Raw genomic sequence first — 24,613 nt, forward strand, 5'->3', positions numbered from 1 at the left:
TTTGGAGCTGGTTTCGTTCTAATCAGAGTCACAGATCAAAAGTTATAACCGATAAACTACAACCTGTGCAGTTTAGGTGTCTTTTTAATGTTACCTTTTTTATTTTATTTTTTTTAAAAAAAAAAAAAATCGTGTCAAGCTAGTCTTAGCCAAGTCCTTTAATCCGTGTCAACTCGTATAACATAGGATTATAGACTTTTATTTATTTATTTGTGTTTTTATACCCATGAGTCATAACTCTTCTAGAATTCTAGTCCTCTTCCTAGTTTCTTGTGATCGTTTTTTTGTGTTAACCTTAACATGTGTTCTTTGTCTTTGATTATGGTTGATCTTATTTATGACTAACAATTTCCAATGGACCGTTTTCACCTAGTAATAGCATAAACATTAAAATTGGACAAAATTAATCAAGTTAGTTTGTCTTTTAGTCTTCCGTGCTATTTTGTCATTGGGTCCTTTGTTTTTCACAACGTCCTCATGTCTAGCCATGCGATCATGCCACGAGTCTTAATAAACTCACCTAATCACACATGTTGAGTCATTGCACACACTTTGTCTTCGAGTAATGCACTATATTGTTTATGATCGTATACTAGGACCATGCATGCATCGTTTTCTGTCGTAGTAAAAATGAGTGGAGATTTTTCTCACTTGTTTTCAAATGTCTATTTTTTCCTTTCCTTTCCTATCTTGAGCAATGAGTCGAACAATTAAGTGAATTATTTTATTTTACAGTACTTGGTCAAGGAGCAGGGATAGATTAATACGGTTCGAGTCATTACCGCAACAATCTCTCCGATCTAATAGGCGTTCAAAGAGAACTTTGCCATCTCCACATTACTTATCACCTTTCAATGGCCACTAAAGAAGATATTGAGAACATCAACAAATCCATCGAGGCACTGTCTGCCATGATGCAAACCCTTACCACTAGGGTCACTACCATGGAACAAAACAAGGTCACTGTTTCCACCCTTGACAAATTAAAAGAGCAAATGAGCAAGATTTCTGAGGATTTCACCTATGTGGAACGGCCTCCCACTCCTTTGGATGTGAAGGACAGACTACATGAAAAGTTCTCCACAGCTGATATTCCAAAGTTCAAGCCTACTGACAATCCAATATTCCATTTGAAGTCGTTCTCTGCTACCATGGCTCTTAAGGGATTGAACGTAACACTCTTCCCTACGGTATTCCCTCTCTCCTTAGAACATGCTTGCCAACAATGGTTCTATTCCCTAGATGCCAAGCGTACTGCGACTTGGCAAGATGTCACCGAAAGTTTGATGAATCGTTACAAGTGTAACATTCAAACTAAAACTTCTGAACGTGAACTCTCCATTCTCAAACAGAAAGAGAATGAAGGCATCACCGCTTATCTGAACAGGTGGAGGGAAACGGCTTCACTCTTGGTAGATCCTCCCTAAGAAAGAGAGATGGTTTGCCTCTTTATTCAAAATCTAACTCACAAGTATAGGGAACATCTCAAATTTCTTCCATTGAACACTTTCTAAACTGTATACGACATCGGCATCAATATCGAGGATGAGCTTATAAAGACTGCTGGTAGTAACAATAATAACACTTGGAAAAACAAGAAGAACGACCATCCTTCTTCTTCGTCTTCTAAGCACAAAAATACTACCAACAATATAAGCCAAGTTAATCTCAATGAAGTGTTAGCTCTTGATGCTCCATTGCCCAAGAAGAAAAGAACTTACACTCCTTTAGGAATGACTTATGATGTGGCCTTTGATCGCCTCTACGGTCAAGGCTTGATCACACCTATTGGGCCACTTTTAGAGCCAAAACCTAAAGAAAGGAGCGCCAAATGGAATCCCAATGCCCATTGCAAGTACCATCAAGGAAGGGGCCACACTACTGAGCAATGTTGGAATTTGAAGGACGTCATTCAAGACTTGGTGGATGCAAACAAACGTCCTGTCCCTCCAGGCGGCAAGAAGTAATGAACACAAGGCGCATATTAGATCCTTTGTGCAAGATTTCATGATTTCTTTTTTGTCATTCATCTCCATTCCCCCATTCATGTCTAGCATAGGTTTTCCATTTCAAATTTTTATATGTCTCATGTATTTCGTTCACCTTTTCCATTAATAAAATGAGCAAATTTCCTTTACATCTCGATCATAGCATTTTTCATTTACTCATTCTCAAAAAAAAATATAAAAAAAAAAAATCAATTACCGAACTAAACACAAGGTACACTAATGACTTGAGGCACCTTTGCAACCCTGTCATTCCCTGTTAACCATTCAATCACATTCCATTTCTTCATCAACCACTTTGAGCCTCGTCTAATGTTTGGCCTTCATTTCTTCAGCCCACATTCACTTAACCCTGGGATTGGAAGATGTGTAATTGTATAACATTCAAAAAGCAAGTTAAAAAAAAAAAAAAAAAAAAAAAAACAGCAAAGCAACAATAAAACAATGTCTAAGGGCAAGTGTTCTAATGTCTTTGATATGAACATGTCTCAAATTGCGTCTCTCATCGAGTGCTTGGTACCGTGCCTGAGAAACATGAATGCTAAGTAAGTGATGGACCGCATGATCTGAGATTGCCTACATTGATTCAAAAGAATGAAAAAAAAAACGAAAAGCCAAAAAAAAAAAAAAGAAAAGAAAATAAACTTGCAAAGTCCAAATTTTCAAATACACAATTACACGTCTTGGGGGCTTCTCTCGGGTCTTGAGCCTTTTACCCCTTTCTTCCTTAAACCTTTAGCTTAACCACATTACAACCCTTGAAAGACCTCTTTGAGGTGTACACACACTTGTGCAAAGTTCGGTTAGAGCTACGTTCGGCCTAATTCCTAACGGGTACGTAGGCAACCTCACATCGAGGTGCGGCCACATTCATATTCATATCCATGCATGATCGAATCAAATAATATCCAATGCTTACCCCCACCCATTTAGATCTAGACTTGGGGGCTTGAACCCACATCATTTAGCCTACTTAGCCAAAAGAGTCATCATCTTTGACTCTTCTCACATCTCTTTTCATCGCCATAACCCTTGCAGCAAGCCTTAGTATCACATTCACACACTTCACTCACACATCCATATCCATATCATCCTTCCCTTTAGGAACCCTTTATCATAAAATCTTATTTCCTTACCGCGCATGCTTCATCATCTTTCAAGATAACATTCATTAGAACAAACGTTGTATACTTGCTTAGCTTCCTGACATGAGCAATATTCATTGTTTCATGCATCGCATAATGTGCTGAGAAACATTTATATATCAATGATTTTTTATCATACAAAGCATATCGTGCTTAGCTCCTTGACTTAAGCAACGTTCATTATGCAATAATCACTTTATCTGTATACGTGCTTAGCTTCCAGACCTAAGTGACGGTCAAGATCGTTTCTTTACACCATAAATGATGCTTAGCTCCAAGACCTAAGTTAATTCATTTATCGTGTCACATGATGTAATTTTCCTTAGCCTCCTGGCCTAAGGACATGCATCATGCATACATTACTTTCAACAAAAGCAATTCAATCCATGCGATTCATTTTGTCTTGCTCAACGAGGAAGTTCAAAACTTCTTTACTTTTTTCGCGTCTTTTCTTTTGGGGAAGTTTTAAAAAACTTTTCCAAAATTTTCTCATCGAGGAAAGTTCAAAAATAAAAGTTCAGTTTTCACATCTTTCTTTTTCGGGTGAAAGTCAGTACCCTCCACTCATGACAAAAATTGACGGAAAATTTTTGCTTTTGCATCTTCGTTTGCTTGTGTCTGCACACACACATATACACACACACACACAATCACAAGTCATACACATGTCATGTCACATCAAGTCAAACTCGTTCAAGTCAGTGGTCAAGTCAATCATAGTATATACGAGTCCATTAGCAAATTTATTTTTGCAGGTCTCATTTACAGCCCACGTCCGAGGACAAGCGGACCATCTACAACCCACGTCCGGGGACAAGCGGATAATTTACAACCCACGTCCGGGGACAAGCGGACCATTTACATCCCACGTCTGGGGACAAGCGGTCCATTTGCAACCAGCCCACGTCTGGGGACAAGTGGACCATCTACAACCCACGTCCGGGGACAAGCGGACCATCTACAGCCCACCTTCGAGGACAAGCGGACCATTTACAGCCCACGTCCGGGGACAAGCGGACCATTTACAACCAGCCCATGTCCGGGGACAAGTAGACCATCTACAACCCACGTCGGGGGACAAGCGGACCATCTACAGCCCCCGTTCGGGGACAAGCGAACCAACTACAGCCCACATCCGGGGACAAGCGGACCATCTAAAGCCCACGTTCGGGGACAATCGGACCACCATCATTTCATGACGCAAGGTTCTCGATACACAGAGACTTGCAATCTCATCATCTTTCGACTTTCCTCAAGCATGGAAAGTATTATTCGGTGGATTTTTCTTCAAGTATAGAAAACCGCCAAATTGGCTTTCCTCAAGCACGGAAGGCATTATTGGTGGAATTCTTCAAGCATAGAATGACACCAAATTCTTCAGTCGACTTTACTCAGGCATGGAAAGTATCATCCGGTAGGTTTCTTCAGGCTTAGAAAGCTACCAAATTCATCAGTCGGCTTTCCTCAGGCATGGAAAGCGTTTCAACGAACGTCATCCGGTGGATTTCTTTGAGCATAGGAAGCTACCAAGCTCATTTGTCACCGATACACTGGTGTCAGATAAGCGTTCTATCCCTTTATTCTTTTATCTGTGGAATTAATATTTTCTGCAAGTATCGGCGTATACAGAGTGATTTAGGATCGCAGAACGTCTTAAATCATTCTCCGTCCCTATCGACTACTTTGACTATCTTTTTCGAAACTTACGTTTCTACAAACTCAGTCAAAGTGGGGGCTTCTGTAGACACCTAAAAATGTCTCCCCAAAACCAAACCCGATGATGAACAACCTTTCACTGCCATTATTGGTCGTGTTGAGTATTTAATTTTTGGAGTGCTTAAATCCATATTTCCATTTCATAATCCAACCCAATTCCTAACCCATTTCCCCAAACAATAACTTATTTTCTTCTTTTCGTGCCTTAAAACCCAAAATAATTCATTTCGTGTCCTTTAAAATCATTCATTTCGTGTCCTTTTTATAAAAATGTTTATTTCCGTTTATTTTGGTCCATAATCTGGGTCCAATGATTAAATAGTTGTATGGGGTTTGAAAATAGCTTTCCAACGATATCTTATTCATCTTATTCCGATTTCTAGATAAAAAGATATGATAAAAACAAAAACCGCAAAAACTGCAGTCTATCGAGTTTTATTCCGATTTAATTCGGATCTTATCTTGTTTTCTTCGACCCTTCTTTTTTCTCTATAAATTGAGGTCATATCTCCCTTTTTTAAAACATCAACAAGATTGATCATAAAATAATTCTCTTCTCCCTCTTTAGCCTAAATACTAGTCATCCTATTTTCTCAAAATACTTTCCCTAATTAAGCACTCCAAGGAGTTCATACAATACCCAAAGTTCTATACTAAACCAAGGCGTGAAAGGTATAATTGACTGAGGGTTTGGACCAAATCAACTCTACTTTAATTTAATTTTCATTTGATTTATATTTTTATTGAAGTTACTAACAGTTTATTCATGATGTAGCAATTTAAAGGAACGCGTAGAATGTGAGTAATTAATTAATTTAATTACTCTTATTTTATTTTTAATATTGCTAGTATCATGATTAGGGTTGTTATTATTATTATTTGATTTGGCTAACACTATTATTGTTAAATTGCTTCCAATATTAATGTTTATTCTATTATATTTTTTATTGATCACCATATTGCATGTTTAAAGTGAATATGTAATTGGAAATCACGCCTAATAAGATAATTTAAACAACCGGTTTAGGTTCCTTTTTAATCTTGTTGTTAATTCAAGTGATCACAAATATTTTAGAATAATGTGTTGCATTAATATTAAACCAATTTAGCCTAATAATAGTTTGGAGCAAATTGAATCTTTGTTTGTATTCCTTTGAGATCACAGGAATCACTTTTCACTATAAGAATCGAGTAGATGTCAATACGGACGAATGTGACTCCATGACTCACTTCGTACCATCATCCCCGATCCTCCTTTCGTGGTTCCGAACCATATGGAGTTAGTAATCTCATGGATTATGAATGGGGTGTAACCTTCACGGGTCAATCGTTGTTGCCTTTGTTGTCCCTTATTCGTGGTTGCCTTTTTATGACCCGTGAACGTTTTACAAGTTCCTTAAAAACTTATTGGCAGCTCCCTACTTTATTTGTCCCTAATTGTATTATGTCAATTCCCACTTTCCTAAGAGTGCCAAGCATATTCACAACATGCTTTAACGTAGGCGCACTTCGAGCGACGCCTACAGTACTTCGACGGAGCCTCAAACCAAAAGGGATGTGGTGTTGGAGTATTGCTAGTATCACCTAAAGAAGAGCATGTTCCAATCTCCATAAAGCTTGATTTCGACGTTACCAACAACGATGTTAAATACGAAGCATGCGTGGTAGGCCTTGAAACAGCTTTGGAATTGGGAGTAAAAAAGTTACGGATATTCAGAGACTCTTCATTCATCATCAATCAAATATCCAAAAGGTGGAAAGTAAGGAGCAAAAGTCTGGCCCCTTACCAAACCTATCTGGAAACCCTTACTGATCAGTTAGAGAAGGTAGAATACACATATCTACCTAGAGAAGAAAATCAATTTGCTGATGCCTTGGCAAGACTAGCCTCAATGGTTAGGATTCCTACGAAAATCGAGCAAATGCCTCTAACTATAGAAAAAAAAGGCACAAACCAGCATATATTCATGCTATAGAAGATGATGAAATAATCCAAGACGAAGAAGAAGAAGAAGAAGAAGAAGAAGAAGAAGAAGAAGAAGAAGAACCGTGGTGTACGGATATACTCAATTATGTCACCCAAAGGAGAGTACCCTCCCCATGCTGACAAAAGAGCAAAACGAGCATTAAGACTCTTAGCTTCCCAATACGTGCTCATAGACAACGAGCTACATAAAAGGGTATCCAAGGGTCAAGCTCTCTTATGTGTAGGAAAAAAGGATGCCTAGAGAGCAATGAGGATAGTCCACAAAGGAATTTGTGGAACTCACGTAAATGGCAAAAAGTTAGTCCAAAAGATAATGCGAGAAGGATACTATTGGACTACAATGAATAGTGATTGCCATCAATACGTAAAAAGATGCCCTAAGTGCCAAATCTATGCCAATTTACAACACGTACCTCCATCCTTGCTCTACACCTACACGTCGCCATGGCCATTCTCTACATGGAGAATTGACATCATCGGAAAAATCACTCCCCCAGGAAAAGGAGGTCACGAATATATCCTAGTGGAAATTGATTACTTCACAAAGTGGGTCAAAGCGCAATCATACACTAAATTCATTGCAAAACATGTAGCACTCTTTATCGAAAGAAATATTATTTGTCGATACGGAGTCCCACATGAAATGATAAATGACAATGGAACTCACTTTCAAGCCGAATGTGAAGAATTGCTACAAAAATATGGCAATCAACATCATCATTCTTCCCCTTATAGACCTCAGGAAAATGGAGCAGTCGAAGCAGCTAATAAAAATCTAAAGACTATCATCGAGAAAATGATAGAAAATTACAAGGATTGGCCTGACAAACTTCACTTTGCATTAAGGGGTTATCGCACGTCAATTCTCACATCAACAGGAAATACGTCGTTTTCCATGGTTTATGGAATGGATGTCGTACAACCTGTCGAACTAGAGATTCCATCTCTACGCATCACATTAGAAAGCAAATTCGATGAAGTTAATTGGACTAGGGCAAGATATGAAGAGCTTATTCTACTCGATGAAAAACGACTAGAAGCCCTACATCACACTTAGTGTTACCAAACTCGTATGGCTAGGCATTTTAATAAGAAGGTCAAGACAAGAAACATCAAAGTGGGAGACTTGGTGTTAAAAGCATTAAGGAAAAATGTTTAAGATCCAAGGGGAAATTTCAGACCTAATTGGTCTGGACCCCACATTGTCAAAACAATCCTGTCAGGAGGTGCAGCAAAACTAACTGATATGGATGGCAATGAGTTCTCGAACATGACAAATCTTGACCAACTAAAAAAATATTACCCATAATTACTTGAGTAGGATACTCAAGAGAGCTACGTTTGGCCTGATTTCTTAAGAAAGGATACGTAGGCAACCCTTTACGGGTGCGACCACTTTATTTTTTTCAAATCTCGCATCCCAGATATAATAAAAAATTCAACAGAAGATCGACGAAACATCGGCGTCACAGAAAAAATTCTGGCGTCAGACGACGGCATCCGTCGCCTGACGCCAGATTGCCGCAGCTGGCGCCAGTCGCAGAATTGTGGCGCCAATTTACAGTTAAATGTCTGAGAATATTTCGGTGTTTCTCGGAAAATTTTCGACTTCCGTACTCGAAAAAATTTCTTGAAAATTAATTCTTCGGTTTTCATTGCTTTAATAAAATAAATTTAAAATAATTTAATTAAAAAGATGGAATTTCATTAATAAAATAAATTACATTATTGATGGAATTTAAATAAAGCTTAAATAAATTAACTTTAAATTTTAAAACTAAGTCTAATAATTGGGAATTAAGCAATGCTCTTAATATTTCTTCTCTTTCTTAGCCCTTTTCCAATTCTTGTCTGCATATTCTTCCTCATCCATAACCTTAGCTACTATGCATCTTTTAGAGGACCTACATTCAATCTTGGAGTAAATAGTTTCCCCCTTAGCTAGGACCCCATGCTTCTTTTCTACCCAAGCTTTCTTTCCTGTGGTGTCAGCTTTCCTTTTTCCTTTATGTTTCGCAATACTCTTCTTCCTAGGCATTATAGGTGTTTTGAACTCAATTCTTTCACCCAAGCGTTCCTTAACAGGAATCACCTTGTCACCTAGACGACTCTTCACATCAGTTTTACTCTGATTTTTCTTCACGTCCTTTGAAGGTTTCTTCAAAAGCCACTTTTTCACATCATTGGGCAAAGAAGGAGAAACCTTTTGGGTAATTACTTCCCATAAAGGTCTAGCGCTCCAATAAGCATCAAATTTGTCTACTTCTTGGGAGACAGGGGACTCATAGGGACGACGAAGATCACCGAAAGGAATAGTCTGAAGTAGGCTATATTGTCTTTTTACCCTGCAGGGATAATAAAAAGTCATGCAAGACAAGCTTGGAAGACGGCAGAAAGGCTGTAACACCCTAGAAATTCCTTTCTTTTAAAATACTTGTTTTTTCTAGTTTAAAAATTTAAATAGGAATATCTAAGATATTACCGCCACCATGAAAACGGCTAAGGCAACCATCAAAGACACACAGCGGAAGACTAATTTCAAAACCATTCAAAACAAGTCAACTTGAAAAGTCAACCAACGAAAGTAAAGTCAAAACCAAAGTCAAACGAAGTAAAATAAAACCATCCTACAACTTGGAACCATTGTAAGCCCTTATTAAAACCAAACAACCTTTAAAACTTTTGCATTAGTCATGCATGATAATAATATCATAAATAATTAAAGCATTAAACACATCATATGCTTATAGAAACTAGCATCATTCGCTCTTCACTCATGCCCATTCATGAATATGCTTCATCACCTGAAAACCTCCTCTCTACTTGTCCCCACTACTCGCCATTAGAAAATGGGTCGTCGTAGGGCCAAAGTAAAGACATGGCCAAACACACAAACACACACAATCAGCAAAGTTGAGGACATAAGCGTAATTAAACACACTAACATGCTTTCACCTATCAACACACACTTACCTTAATGCACCTGTTTACAAGCACACACAACAATCAACAAGACACATTAACTAGACACTAAATAATTCATTTCACGTTGATTACGCATCGAACGGGTTTCCAACTATACCTCCCCCAAATAAATTGAGGTTAACTGACACAGGAGCTAACAGTGCCATCGACAAAACCACTCAAAGGTGGCGGAATTCCTGCGCATCATAATAAATAAAAAGGAATGTACAGCGTCCTGTACTCCATTATAAGTTATGGTTAAATATAAAACCCCATAACTCCCCCCATTGTTCATACTCAAGGTATATACGTTCCAAGAGTTTTGGTGCGTAATCTCTTTCACTTTACGTTATTTACGCGTTATTGGACTTGGTGATGACTCTCAAAGCATAATAAATCAATCAACAACAATTATTCAATCAACCAAACATACCAATTTAATTCTTGAATAATTAGTGACCACATATTATTTAATGTTGAACCCCTTTTCATTCTACCTCAGTGTCAAAGACACCTTAAACGCATAAAGCGCCAAAAATCCTATCCCTCGGTGTTAAAAATACCTTAAGTGCACAAAGGCACCAACATACAATTTATTCCTCGTGTACATAGACACTTATATAGCTCCTTCCTCATGCTTAAAGCATCAATTAAAATTATTTGAACCATAATAAAATTCCTTTTCAGTATTCCAAACATAATTAAACATGTAGTTTAATTAATCATGCATTCTAACATGCCATAAATAAAAGTGTGGTTCAAACACAACATGCCTAAAATATAATTTTCCAATCCATAAACCATCACAAATAATTCATGCTTCACAATTCAATCACCAACACCATTAATTCACAATTCCATACATAACCTTAGCATGATACTACTTGTAATTGATTGAAATCAAGCCTAGCATGATTCTACATAATCAAAATATGCTAAGTACGCGAACGTACCTCAAATAAGCCCTTAAAGTAGCCGATTACACTACAACAATTCCCGAATTAAGTCTCCTACATAAAGGGACAATAATACTATATTAATTCTCCTTGTATACACAATTTCCAGCAACTTAAATTTACTTTAGACTACTTAAAATAATCTGAAACTTATTTAAAAACCCTTAATTAAACTCATTTTTTAATGGGTAAATACACCGTTTTATTAAAATCACAATTATACTACTTTAAATAAAATTCCAGCATTTTAAACTAATAAAAAACCCTTTAAAACTTCATCAAAATAATCTTTGTACTTAAATTATCCATAGAAACATTAAATTATCTCTTACCCCTTTTAAACTCAAGGATAAAATTTAAAGCATAAAAAAAACTTCGTTAAAAATCAAAAACTGCCCGAATATCATATTTAGAGGATGAATTTGGCCACGAGAGGATGGTTCACACTACCAAAGGTAGTGATTCTTTCTTAAAACGTTGTTTCCACATGGAAAACACTACTTTTTTTTTATCAAAATCGGACGAGTTTAGAACCTGATCGCGATTAAAACGGGATTAATATTAACGAACGGAAATCTAATTATTAAAACATGAATTTACGTGTTCAAAATAATCTGAAATTAAGTTAAACTAATCAGTAGTTATAATCACCAAAATTTCAAAACATCATTACTATAAAATCTCTAAATCAATTGTTTATAAAAACCCTAAAATCATTATTTTCAATAATTAAAAACCCTAGGTTATAAAATTTACAAAATCTGAAAATTATGACATTTATAAAATCTGAAATTATAAATTTAATCATCAAAATACAATTTGATATTAATTAAATTAATTTCAAACAATAAAATCAAAACCTATAAATCAATAATTATAATTACACAAATTAATAAAACAAAGGAGAGAGAAAATAAGACTAACCTTTTTGTGTGGGAAATTTTTGGGGATTCATGGGGTATTTATAGAGTAGAGAGTGTAGGGTTAAATTTGGGCTTATAAAAATGTGGGTTTGAGTTATGGGATAGGCCTTAAGTTATGGGTTTTGGAATGGGTTATTCCAATAAGAGTATGTAGGAATAATTTACATTGCCCAATAATTAATAAACGTTTGGCCCAAAACATATTTTAGTTTTATAAAACTTTATATTTAAAATACTTTAACCTTTTAAAATATTTAATTAAAATATTTGAGCCCTTGACAATACATTATATTAATACTTAAATACTTTATAAAAATACATAAAAATACGGGGTATTACAAAGGCTGCTTGTTGACACCAATCATCTTTTCTATTTTCCACCAAGGGATGACCGACTTGATGGCAAAATTACAAGACTCGAAGACCTTCTTCCATTCATGGCGCCCCATCTTAAAAAAGCGTTTCTTCCTTCTCACGAAGCAATTTGGAGTATACTTCTCAATGTTGTCCGGAGGGCTAATTCATTCCAGTTTTTCCATTAGCCATATCTATAAAAATTGCAATGCAAATAAATTATTATTACTATACAAAAATATATTTTTCATTTTTGTAATTAAAAATATTATTTTTCTACCTGTAATAAAATTGGAGACCCCGAAAAGGTGATTTTGGATTTTTCTTTAGTTCATCAAGACTAAGCATAGTCTCTCCAACTATTAAGGGCATTGGATTTCTCCCAGATTCAATTTGTTCTAAAACAGTGGATATAATTGATTGACCCTCATTATTTTTACCACTAGTAAGAAAAAATTGATTAAGCATGCAAAACAAGAAAGCCCTTCTTCTATAAACATGGAAAGATTCAGAATAAGGTCTATCAAAATAATGGCGAACAAATTCTTTCAAATTAACTATGCTACCATCTACTATTTTTGATAGATCTCTGTCTTTTAAATTGAAGAAGCGTTCAAAATCCTTATAATAATATTCGATAATTCTAGGGATTACTACAAGATCTAGCGCAGGGAAGCCTAAAATAGTACCGAATTCTTCCGGCAAAGGGCTAATTTCATCATACCCTATTCTAAAGCAATGAGTATCTACATCCCAATATTCTAGAGCGGTATGAATAAAATTTGAATCAAGATCTACCCCTTTGACACCATAAATACCCCCCAAGTGAAACACATCTAACTCTTTTATCTCCTTGGCATTAAGAGACCGACACCATTCATGAGTGTAGTTGGCAAAACTTTTGGAGACTAGAGACATGATGTTATTTTTCTAAAGCTAAGGAATAAACTTTATTTGCTGAAATTTTGATGAAAATCGGCTGGGCAGGGGGCTATTTATACACAAAATCGAAGCAGTTTTAATCCAGGAGGGATTCGGAGTCAGCGCTCATTAGCGCCAGACGCCAAATATTGGCGCCTGACGCCAGAGCTTGGCGCCAAATGCTAAGTGTAGCGCCTGGCGCTACACAAAAATGCGTGGTGCCAGCTGGCGCTAATATGTCTCATCGTACGAGCTTTCCAAAAAACCGCGTTTTCGACCTGATTCGAGTCTGCCAATGACTTTACGGTTTCCTTATCTTTTTCTAAAAATTCATTTATTCTTTCCTCTTAATTAATATAACTATTATATTATTTTTCGGAGTTTATTTAGACTAACATTCAAGTTTTTCTAAATCCAATATTTTTTATGTGACTCTTATTTTTTCATTTTTTCTTTTTTGGGGGAGAAAGTCGGATACCCTCCATCAATAATAAAAATGACGGAATTTTTGCGCAAAATTATTTTTCACAATTATTTGCACACACAAACATGCACATAACAATAATATAAAATGAAAAAAAAAACACGATAAATAATGAATAAACTCATAATAGTATGTATATACAAACATGCCTAAATAATGAGTCTAATAAAAGGCAAAGTTCTATACAAAGTCAAAATAAAATAATAAAAAGCACAGGAACAATCTACGGCGCCGGGGGACGTACTCCCATCATCTCACAAAACTGCACCGTACGAGGAGTAACCTCTCCACCAGCTCCGGCTCCAGCTCCAGTCTCCTCGGGAGGAGGAAAACTCAGCACATGACCCGTCCACCCAAGATCAGCCTGAGGCTGAGGCTGCGGAGGCTGCTGCGATGACAAGCCAACCTCGTACATCCCACAACTTCTAAGAGTCGAGGTAGCCTCTCCCTGGCCTACCGGCGCAGCATGTGCACCATCAGATGAAGTGCCCGAGCCCTCTACCGCCTCGGTACGGGCAGCCTCAGAACGACCGCCCCGACCACCCGAACTAGTGCGGCAACGTCTCAAGCTAGACCTCGTCGGATCCCTCCGCACCTCAGGTCTCGTGCAGGTACGATAAGGAATGGGCTGACCTTGCAAAATAAACTAAGATCAGAAACATGAAAAATAGAAGCGGTAATGCTAAAAACATAAGAAGGGAAGCTGTCTCCTGAACGGCGTCGTCTCGACGGCAGGTAGCCACGTTCCTCATCTGGGCAAGCTGGCTATGGAAGGCATCTATGCATCGTGCCATCGCCGAAACCACCTCGCGTGAAAACTGTCAAAGAAATAAGTGAGTAAACATGCATAACATATATGGACAAAAAGTCGCAAATAAATAAGCTTACCCGAGTCTGGTGACGAGGAATCGACCGCTCCATAAAGCGCTCGCCCTTAGGAGCCGGAGGAATCATCTCCTCAATCGGTTCATATGTCCCCTTATAGTGGATGGACATACAGGGTGGCACGAACTCAGCAGGATCATCCTGACAAAGCAAAACAAAATCAATGAAGCATTACTTGGGGGCTACTTTACGAAAGGTAAGAGCTGAAAATCATACCGCCACATCCTCAGCAGCTACAAGAACTGGAGCTAACAACGGCAGTAGCTCCTCCCCATAGCATCGCCCAGGGATCGTTTAAGATTGCCAAGGGGTGTCGGTTCTCTCCGACATGCTCACTAACCTCGTGGCGTTAAACATGTGACGTGGTGGAGGAGCAGGAACGACAAAGGTATCTGAGGAATGATGTATAGCAACCCTCTCCCCAAGATATGTGACCGCTCCATAAGTCCCTAAGAAATAGCGACGCTCAGCAGAATACTGCGCGGCTAGCCCAGGGACCGCCAAGCCGACTCACGATCGGTACAGCACCTCAGGATTCTGAAAAGAGTGTCTATCAGACAAGAATCTATCTAAGGCATCACAAAATGTTCAAAAAAGTAATGAACCGTACCGAGATGATCCAATCTCAGACGTAGGTAGTAGACATCCCCACGCGGCGGCTGCCCCAAGAAGTACTAACTGGAAACCTGCGCGGCGACGGTCTCGCCGGCGCAGCTGAGAGGAAGTACTCGTAGAACCACATCTACAAGAAGAAAACGTTATCAGCAAGTGCTAACTAAAATGTATAGCTAAACTTTATAGGGAATAAAGTATACCTCTACGACCCTCCAAAAGCCGAATAAAGCAATGTTCCCCGCAAAGGACCGATATCAACACGAGTCCCGCAACGCTTGGATGAAATCAACATAGGCCAAGCTGGCCCAGTCATAAGTCCCGATCCGGTGTAGATCACGAACAGCAGAAAGGTAGTAAAGCAGCGCCCTACTACCCTTGTCAGAGGAGAACGTCCCTGACAGCAAGATAAGTACAAAGATGTACACGCGCTGCTCTTAGGTAGTCGCACCATCATCGAAAGCCGCTGCTAGAGTTGAGCGGCGAATACCCCTAGCACTGAATTGAGTCGTCTCTACCTCAGCTCGAGCCCGAACAACAATCGGACCCAACAGCTCCTCGACCTCGGGAGAAAAGACAATAATATCGCTGTCGAACGGCAGCGCCACAGAGCTAAACTCCAGTCCGGTAATGAGACTGAAGTCGGTAAAAGTGACCATCATCTCACCCCAAGGGAAGTGGAAAGTGTTGGTGGTGTCCCAAAAGAACTCCACCAGAGCACGGACTATATGGTGACCCCCGCTAGAGGCAATCATGGCCTCTAAGGTCTGAAACAGTGCAGTAAGCCCGAAAGATTCCCATAGAAGTCTCGTCTGATAGTCTTTGGCGATGTACATCTTGTACAGGTCGCCCAAACCGTCGCAACCAGAGCCGTGGAAACGTGTCCTCCCAACTGTGACGCCCCGTCTCACCCTCTCAGAGATATGGTGGACGGGAGAGAAGTACAAGGTCCGCTCATCCCACTCAGGATGTTGGCCGAGCGAAGTGGACGGTTCAGCGTCGTCCTCTACGGGCTCATGCTCCCGTCGAACGACTAAGGACCGTGAACCAGAGCCTTGTTGTCTAGCTATGCTACATTGTTGTAGAATTATCATAAATTAAGGTTCTATGGTATCTAAGGTTCGCCTAGTCGCATGATACTATGTTCGCAAAAAACAGAATACGTAGTACTAAAACAGAGCACAAATTCAAATTGAGCATACACGACATTTTCAAGCAATTAAACAATTTCTTGCAATACTATGGTAATTAATGTGACAAATTGGACAAGAATTGCTAGCAAAACATCAAGAACAAGCAACATTGTCTTCCCGGCCTTAAGAGGTTCAACAATAGTGATTTGTTCATTTCTTCACCAAATTGAGCCAAACAAGTCTCAAATTACTCCCAAGGCAATATATAAACATATTCAAGCAATTTCATGGCATAAAATTAGATAAACAAAGAGAATTAAGCAATTCTAAATTAGAATTTTCAAGAAATTCGTGGATAAATGCATGCAAAATTCATTAAAATCGGCGTAAGTTTGGAAGAAACTTACATAGATCAGGAAAATGGATGGAATAAGCTTTGATTTGCAACAAATTTGAGCGAATTTGGTTGAGAAACGAGCAAGAACGAGTGAATTGAAGTTCTGAGAATTCTCGAGCAAGAAACGCGAACAACAGCGACAGAAATGAAGATGAGAAGGGTATTTAAGGAAAACCCGATTCTAGCGCCAAGCGTCAGACCTTGGCGTCAGTCGATAAGCTTTAGCGCCTGGCGCTAGTACCAGCGCCTGTCACTACAACCAAATAAGCGGCGCCAACGTTGTTTTAGCGACGCCAGAACGTTCAGCCACTCAGTACGGTTGTTCCAACCTTGTGCAGTATATTTTGGGTTCCTTGGTAAGCCAGTTAGCCACTCTAAGCAATTTGACACGATTTTTAGTTATCGGCTTGATTACATAAAGTGATCGACCTGATGAAAGATCGTCTCACTTAGCTTAAAGCGCCTAAGCATTGGCTCATTGCAAAAGGCACTGACATACTGGTTCATTCAGAAAGGCACCGACATACTGGTTCATTCAGCGAAAGGCACCAACATACAGGTTTAAAAGCAGCAGAAGCGCCGACGTACAGGCATAGCGGAAACAAAGTTCAAGCGAGCTTTTAAGGATCGACAAGCGGAGGTCTTCCGTAATTTTCTTTGAAATATTATCGCAACAAATTAGGGTAGCTTCAAGCAAGGATATCTTCGGTAGCATTCCCTAGCTTGCGGAGAGTTGTCACAAACAACTGAAGATGATTTCAAGCGAAGTTGTCTTCGATCGTGCTCCCTAAGATGTGGAAGATGGTCATAAAGCGAAAGAGGATCGTTTCAAGCGAAGAAATCTTCGATAGTGTTCCCTGGCTTGCGGAAGATTATCAAGGTGGAATTGGAGGCTGTTACAAGCGTAGCAGTCTTCAAGCGGGATGGCATTCTCTAGCTTGCAGGAGGTCGTCAAAACAGAATACAACAGCAAATCGGATACTTCAGAGACGTGTTCTCGACGGTGCAAGATACGCGTTTCTTAACTCTTTTATCTGTTTAACTAACGCTAGTTTGCAGGTATCGGCGTTACAAGAGTGATTTAGGGTCGCAGAACGTTCTGAATCATTCTCCGTCCCTATCGCTACTTTGACTTTTGTTTTCAAAACTTGCGTTTCTCCAAACTCAGTCAAAGTGGGGGCTTCTGTAGACACCCATTTGTATCTCCCCAAAACGAAACTCAGTGATGAGTACCTTTCACGTTGAATCGTAATCGAATGAAGTGAAAGTGTGGAAAGTCTAGTGTTGCGGATAGTTTTAATTTCTTTTCTCTTCTCTCTATTTTTGAAAACCTATTTTAAGAAAATAGTCAATCCAGTTTGGTTGGTCCATGATATGGGTCCAATAGTAGTGTAGTTTGATAGGGCTTGAAAAGAGATTTCCAACGATATATTATAAGCCCAATTCCGATGAATATTGAGGAAGTTATGGCCAAATTACTAAACTGGGCCTAGTTTGAGCCTTATATGCGGCCCAATGATCTAGAGGAGGGCCTAATATGGATTTATCATTCCTAATGCAATTAGGAATGGTTTTAGTCTTCTAGATTCTTCTAGAAGGTTCTTTCATTCCTAATTCAATTAGCATTGATAAATTGACTTTTGTTGACTTTTTAGAGTTTTAATCAGAATAAAAGAATGTTTTTGAGGAAAATACGATTTTATCCTCCTGTACAACAATTTCTATCTGATTTTTAGAAAACGCGTCAATAATTAAGTTAGCGCCAAACGCCAGCATTAGCGCCTAACGCTAAGCTTGGCGCCTGGCGCTAATGTCAGCGTCTGGCGCTAACCTCATTTTGCGCGTCAGAACTCTGTTTTGATTTTCTATCATTTTGCCTGATTTTCTCTATAAATAGTCTTCTAAAAACTCTGTTTTGATTCACCAATTCTCTCTATTCACCAACTCTTATCAAGAAATTCTTGATCTCTCTCTCTCTCTTTTCTAAACTAGCCTTTTCTCAAAATACAAAATTCCGCATTCGTAAGACTTAGATACACCTAGTCATATTTGAAGTTGCCTTCGCCCTAGACATGAAAGGTTTTAATTTCTGAGGGTTTGGTCCCAAATCTCTCTTTTAATTTAATTTAATTGTTGCTTATTATTTTCCTTGAAGTTACTAACGTGTGTATTTTGTTATTAGAAAGAGGTACGAGGCATCCAAGTAAGTACTTTAATGGTTTTTATTGATGTTATTATGCAGAAATCACGCTTAGGTTGTTATTATGATTCCTAGTATCATGTTAGGATGTTTTCCTTAATTTGATGTTTAGGGTGACAACAATAAATTCCTAGTTTCATGTCTAGAGGAACTTTAATATCAAGTATGATTAAAAGTATGATGCCTTTTATGTTCTTCCCAATATTTATTATTGCTTAGCGACATGCTGGGTTTGTTATTAATCTTGTTAGTATCATGCCTAGGATCTTGCTATTAATATTATGCTTTAATATGATTTTGATTATTATTATAATTGTTATGATTATTTTAATTATGATTATCATTATGTTGCTTGATGTTATTTATTGTTATTGCTTGATCACACCTTTATGCATGTTTAAAGGGAATTAGTACTTGTAATCATGCTTAATAAGATAATTAATAATCTTGTTAGGGTTAATATGATTATAATTCAAGTGATCGCCAATAATAGATTTATTTGTGCATTAATATTCAACCAACATAGATTAAACAGGTTTAGGGTTAATCCTATTGATTGCATGTTAGTCAGAAAGCACACATGAATAGGATTAGAATAAAGTAGAGGCCTATTATTAGGGCAGGTTCAATCTCTTTTAGGTTGGATTTGTACCTTCATCCCCGAACTACCAGTCATGGTTCAAGACATATTGAAGTTGACGATCTCTTGGATCGTTAAGGGGTGTAACCTTCACCTCGTGAACGGTTTACAAGTTCCTAAAACTTGTTGGCGACTCTTTTTCTCCATCTTCTTTCCCTTTGGACGCCACCATACTTTAGTGTATGATCACAGTGGGGTTCCAGCTAGGGATAACGCTTGAAATATTCCCTACAGTTTGACTTTGATTTGATTCAAAAACCTTTGTTAAAATGTGTTTGACTTTCATTTGTGTTAAAGAGCTTTATTTGAATGTGTTTGACTTTCACTGGATTCAATTAGCTTCATTAAATGCATTTAACTTTCATTCGATTCAAAAAGCTTTGTTTGAATGTGTCTAACTTTCATTTGATTCAAAAAGCTTTGTTTGAATTTGTTTTACTTTCATTTAATTAAAATATCTTCGTTGAATGCATTTAACTTTCATTCGCTTTAAAAAGCTTTGTTTTAATATGTTTGACTTTCATTTAATTCAAAAGGCTTTGTTTTAATATGTTTGACTTTCATTTTATTCAAAATGCATTGTTTGAATGTGTTTGACTTTCATTTGATTCAATTAGCTTCGCTGAATGCATTTAACTTTCGTTTAATTGAAGCATTATTTTAATGTGTTTGACTTTCATTTGATCCAACAAGATTTGTATGAATGTGTTTAATTTTCATTTGATTCAATTAGCTTTGTTGTATGCATTTGACTTTCATTCGATTCAAAAAGCTTTGTTTAAATGTGTTTGACATTCATTTGATTCAAAAAGCTTTGTTTGAATGTGTTTAACTTTATTTGAATCAATTAGTTTCGTTGAATGCATTTGACTTTCGTTCAATTCATAAAACTTTGTTTGAATGTGTTTGACTTTCATTTGATTCAAAAAGCTTTGTTTGAATACGTTTGACCCTCATTTGATTTAAAAAACTTTGTTTGAATGTGTTTGACTTTCTCTTGATTCAAAAAGCTTTGTTTAAATGTGTCTGACTTTCATTTGATTTAATTAGCTTCGTTGAATGCATATGACTTTCATTCAATTAAAAAGGCTTTGTTTGAATATGTTTGACTTTCATTTGATACAAAAAGCTTGTTTAAATGTGTATGACTTTCATTTGAGTCAATTAGCTTCGTTGAATAATTTAACTTTCATTTGATTCAAAAAGCTTTGTTTGAATGTGTTTAACTTTATTTGAATCAATTAGTTTCGTTGAATGCATTTGACTTTCGTTCAATTCATAAAACTTTGTTTGAATGTGTTTGACTTTCATTTGATTCAAAAAGCTTTGTTTGAATACGTTTGACCCTCATTTGATTTAAAAAACTTTGTTTGAATGTGTTTAACTTTCTCTTGATTAAAAAAGCTTTGTTTAAATGCGTCTGACTTTCATTTGATTCAATTAGCTTCGTTGAATGCATATGACTTTCATTCAATTAAAAAGGCTTTGTTTGAATATGTTTGACTTTCATTTGATACAAAAAGCTTGTTTAAATGTGTATGACTTTCATTTGAGTCAATTAGCTTCGTTGAATGCATTTAACTTTCATTTGATTCAAAAAAATTTGTTTAAATGTGATTGACTTTCTCTTGATTCAAAAAGCTTTGTTTGAATGTGTTTGACTTTCATTTGATACAAAAAGCTTGTTTGAATGTTTATGACTTTCATTTGAGTCAATTAGCATCGCTGAATGCATTTAACTTTCATTTGATTCAAAAAGCTTTGTTTGAATATGTTTGTCTTTTATTTGACACAAAAAGCTTTGTTTGAATGTATATGACTTTAATTTTATTTAATTAGCTTCGTTGAATGCATTTAAATTTCATTTTATTTAAAAAGCTTTGCTTAAATGTGTTTTACTTTCATTTGATTCAAAAAGCTTTGTTTGAATGTGTTTGACCTTCATTTGATTCAAAAAGCTTTGTTTGAAAGTGTTTGACTTTCATTTGTTTCAAAAAGCTTTGTTTGAATGTGGTTTTCCTTCATTTGATTATGAAAGCATTGTTTGAATTCATTTGACTTTCATTTTATTTTAAAAAATTTATTTGAATGTTTTTTACTTTAATTTGATTCAATTAGCTTCAGTAAATGCATTTGACTTTCATTTAATTCAAAAAGTTTTGTTTGAATGTGTTTGACATTCATTTGATTCAAAAACCTTTATTTTAATGTGTTTGACTTTCATTTAATTCAAGAATTTATTTTATTATGTTTGACTTTCAATTGATTCAATTAGCTTTGTTAAATGCATTTGACTTAAATTCGATAGAAAAAGCTTAGGTTGAATGTGTTTGACTTTCATTTGATTCAAAAACATTTGTTTTAATGTGTTTGGATTTCATTTGATTTAAAAAGCTTTATTTGAATGTGTTTGTCTTTCATTTGATTCAATTAGCTTTATTAAATGCATTAGACTTTCATTTGATTCAAATAGCTTTGTTGAATGCATCTGACTTTCCTTGGATTTAAAAAGCTTTGTTTGAATGTGTTTGACTTTCATTTGATTCAAAAAGCTTTGTTTGAATTTTTTTGACCATCATTTGATTTAAAAAGCTTTGTTTGAATGTGTTTGACTTTCTCTTGATTCAAAAAGCTTTGTTTGAATGAGTTAAACTTTCATTTGATTCAATTAGCTTCATTGAATGCATTTGACTTTCATTCAATTAAAAAGGCTTTGTTTGAATGTGTTTGACTTTCATTTCATTCAAAATGCTCTATTTGATTGGTTTTGTATTTCATTTGATTCAATTAGCTTCGTTAAATGCATTTGACTTTAATTCTATTCAAAAAGCTTAGGGCTTGTTTGGCATCAATTTTGGTTTTCAGTTTCATGTTTTTTTGAAAACCAAAATCAGAAAATAAGAAAAAGGTGTTTTCACTTTTCTGTTGTCAGTTTTCAAAATTATCATAATTTTAATAAGTTTATATGATTATTGATTCATTATGGGACTCATATCATATACTTTTAGAAAATAAAAAACCAAAAAACAGAAAACCACAACAATGCCAAACGAACACTTAGTTTAATGACTTTGGCTTTCATTTTATTTAAAAACGTTTGTTTTAATGTGTTTGACTTTCATTTGATTTAAAAAGCTTTATTTGAATGTGTTTGTCTTTCAGTTGATTCAATTAGCATTATTAAATGCATTTGACTTTCATTCGATTCAAAAAGCTTTCTTTGAATGTGTTTGACTTTCATTTGATTCAAAAAGCTTTATTTGAATTCGTTTGACTTTCATTTGATTCAAATAGCTTTGTTGAATGCATTTGACTTTCATTCGATTAAAAAAGCTTTGTTTGAATATGTTAGGCTTTTACATGATTCAAAAACCTTTGTTTATATGTGTTTGATTTTCATTTGATTCGATTAGCTTTGTTAAATGCATTTCACTTTCATTTTATTTAAAAAGCTTTGTTTGAATGTGTTTGACTTTCATTTTGTTTAAAAAGCTTTGTTTGAATGGGTTTGACTTTCATTTGATTCAAAATTCTTTGTTTGAATGTGTTTGACTTTCATTTGATTGAATTAGCTTCGTTGAATGCATTTAACTTTCGTTCAATTCTAGCTTTATTTGAATATATTTGACTTTCATTTGATTCAAAAAGCTTTGTTTGAATGTGTTTAATTTTCATTTGATTCCATTCGATTCAAAAGCCTTTTTTTGAATTTTTTTACATTCATTAGATTCAAAATGCATTCTTTGAATGTGTTTGATTTTCATTTGATTCAATTAGGTACGTTGAATGCATTTGACTTTCGTTCAATTCAAAAACCTTTGTTTAAATGCATTTGACATTCATTCAATTCTAAACGCTTTGTTTGAATGTGTTTGACTTTCATTTTATATAAAAAGCTTTGTTTGAATGTGTACGACTTTCATTTGATTCAATTAGCTTTGTTGAATGCATTTAACTTTCATTTGATTCAAAAAGCTTTGTTTGAATGTGTTTGACGATCATTTGATACAAAAAGCTTTATTTGATTGTGTTAGACTTTCATTTGATTCAATTAGCTTCGTTGAATGCATTTAACTTTTATTTGATTTAAAAAGCTTTGTTTAAATGTGTTTGACTTTCATTTGATTTAAAAAGCTTTGTTTGAATGAGTTTGAATTTTATTGATTTAAAAAGCTTTGTTTGAAAGTGTTTGACATTCATTTGATTCAAAAAGCTTTGTTTGAATGTGTTTGAACTTTATTCGGTTCAAAAAGCTTTGTTTGAATGTGTTTGACATTCATTAGAATCAAAAAGCTTTGTTTTAATGTGTTTCATTTTCATTTGATTCAATTAGTTTCGTTGAATGCATTTTACTTTCATTAGATTATAAAAGCTTAGTTTATATGGGTTTGACTTTCATTTGATACAAAATGCTTTGTTTGATAGTGTTTGACTTTCATTTGATTCAATAAGCTTTGCTGAATGCATTTAACTCTCGTTCAATTCAAGCTTTATTTGAATATGTTTGACTTTCATTTGATCTAAAAAGCTTTGTTTGAGTGTGTTTAATTTTCATTTGATTCAATTAGCTTCGTTGTATGAATTTAACTTTCATTTGATTTAAAAAGCTTTGTTCAAATGTGTTTGACATTCAATTGATTCGAAAAACTTTGTTTGAATGTGTTTGACTTTTATTTTATTCAATTAGTTTTGCTAATTGCATTTGACTTTCGTTCAATTCAAAAAGCTTTGTTTGAATGTGTTTGACTTTCATTTGATTCAAAAAGCTTTGTTTGAATTTGTTTGACTTTCATTTGATTCATAAAGCTTTGGTTGAATGTGTTTGACTTTCTCTTGATACAAAAATCTTTGTTTGAATGTGTTTGACTTTCATTTGATTCAATTAGCTTCGTTGAATGCATTTGACTTTCATTCAATTCAAAAGGCTTTTTTTGAATGTGTTAGACTTTCATTAGATATAAAAAGCTTTGTTTAAATGTGTCTGACTTTCATTTGATTCAAAAAGCTTTATTTGAATGAGTTTGACTTTTACTGATTCAAAAAGCTTTGTTTGAAAGTGTTTGACTTTCATTTGATTCAAAGAGATTTGTTTGAATGTGTTTGTCTTTCATTTGATTCCTAAAGCATTGTTTGAATGCATTTGACTTTCTATTGATTCTAAAAGCTTTATTTGATTGTGTTTGACTTTCATTTGATTCAATTAGCTTTGTTAAATGCATTTGACTTAAATTCGATACAAAAAGCTTAGTTTGAATGTGTTTGACTTTCATTTGATTCAAAAACATTTGTT

The sequence above is a fragment of the Chenopodium album genome, chromosome 9, assembly GCF_948465745.1.
Source record: "Chenopodium album chromosome 9, dcCheAlbu1.1, whole genome shotgun sequence".
In the NCBI taxonomy this organism is placed as follows: Eukaryota; Viridiplantae; Streptophyta; class Magnoliopsida; order Caryophyllales; family Amaranthaceae; genus Chenopodium; species Chenopodium album.